The following is a 1917-nucleotide window of genomic DNA, read 5'->3' as shown; positions in this document are numbered from 1 at the left end:
AAATGTTGTCACTGAATTGAATGTACTATACAACAATCACACTTCTAAAATGAAGACTTCTTTACTCATAACAGTTCCATTCTTGAAATAAAGAACTAATTTAACTTTTTACATGAATGAACTTAGACCACAAAGTATTGTAATGAAAAAAGAATGGAATTTGGAACCAAAAGTAGAGCTCCCACTTCCTAGTTGTGAGTTAAGTAAATTGCTTAACTTCTCTGAACTTCAGTTTCCTCAACTGTAAAGTGTAGGCAATTTAGTATCTATTTTATAAAGTTTCTGGAGGTATCAAATAAAATTAAATAGGGGATAAAGTGCTTTTTAAACTGTTAAACCATCATGCAAATAATTCTTCTATCCCCAACTAATTAGAAACCATGTAGTTGCTTTGGGTTGTCATTTTATGAGCACAGTGATTGAATAATAACATTTGTAACAGATTATTCTTTATCATTGGAAAATAATATATATGATATTTTCCTACAATACAAAGTGAGTATCAAGAATTTATAAAGCTTTTTCTCATACATAATGAGAATTTTGCAACAAATCAATTTTTCTTTTTTTCCTATGATTTCCAGGAAGCTCACAATCAAGTTTTTTTTAACCAATTTAATAATGATGTAGAATCCTGTGGCCTACATTTCTGTGTACTTTCTTTTCCTTCTGGTGTTATAGCTCCATTATATTTATACTTTCACTGACACATTTCTTTTTCTATCCCACTGCATCTTATTTATTCTCACAAGTCATTCCAAATCCTTTTGGAATGAGGTGGGAGGTATAAATACATAGATACACAAGTATCTATATAGATGAACTTACTTTTAAACTAATATGTATTTTTTAAAATACATAATTGGTTGGTATACCTTTGTTGCAACATTTTCCTCCTCTCTATTTCTCTATTCTGTCATTTTTTAGCATATAATTTATTCAAGGGATGTGACTACTTATATTATGCAACCTAGGCCAATGGAGGAACCTACTGCACATATGCACTAGCACTTTTAATGTAATTTATCTTATACTCTTAGTTTTTTTCTTAAACTTAAGGCTAAAATCTATACCAAAGAACCAAACACAGAATTTACAAGATCTCACAGGCATAAGTCATTCATTCAGCACACATTTATTGAGAATTTACTAAGCACTGTCCTAAGGTACTGTCCTAAGCACTACTACAAGCAAAAACACGTAAGACACTGTCTCCTCCCTCAAGGACTTTATGGTCCTTTAGAAGAGCTAATATATAAACCTAAATAACTTTAATGTATTGAATAGACTGACTAATTGATAAAAGATATAAAGAGAGGTACAGATCAAAAGCTAAAAGAGTTACAAGAAGGACAACTAACTCTCAGCTCTATGAGAGAAGTTGTATGATGGAAGAAGCATCAAACAATGACAACTGATTAGGTGTGGAGTGGCAAAGGAGAGGGAAAAGTAAAATATGATGTTAAATTTTAAGTTTAGTGATTAGAACACTGGTGATATCATTAATAGAAATAGGGGACATAGAGTGAAAAGCTGGTATGGTTAGTTGAAGGTGACTGTGAGACAGCCAAATAGAGATGTCAGGTAGACAATTAAAAATGATCTATTGGAGCTGAGGAAGAAAACTTTGAAAATTTTCCATGTAGAAGTGGTAGCAGAAGTCAAGATTTTACATCATATTGCCAAGGGAGAGACAGTAGGTAAAAAGGGGGTGGGCAAGTATGGGTTCTTAGGGAAGGGGTCCTGATGAAAGAAGGAAGAAAAGCCTGAGAAGAAGATTTAGAAGGAGCAGTATAGTATACTGGGAAGAAGGAATATCAAGGCCTCTATTAAAAAAACACAAAACAACAAATGTTGGTGAGGATGTGGAGAGACAGGAACACTTTTACACTGCTGGTGGGACTGCAAATTAGTGCA

The 1917-nt window shown here is 32.9% G+C and overlaps 1 protein-coding gene across 1 annotated transcript in view; it reads right to left on the bottom strand.

Annotated features, from left to right (window-relative positions):
- The window catches only part of POF1B (premature ovarian failure, 1B), a 99562-nt gene that overhangs the window by 47556 nt on the left and 50089 nt on the right, over positions 1–1917 (bottom strand). The window lies entirely within an intron of this gene.

Source organism: Propithecus coquereli, unplaced genomic scaffold (genome assembly GCF_000956105.1).
Source record: "Propithecus coquereli isolate 6110/MARCELLA unplaced genomic scaffold, Pcoq_1.0 Scaffold257, whole genome shotgun sequence".
Lineage (NCBI taxonomy): Eukaryota > Metazoa > Chordata > Mammalia > Primates > Indriidae > Propithecus > Propithecus coquereli.
This window is presented reverse-complemented; position numbering and strand designations above follow the sequence as displayed.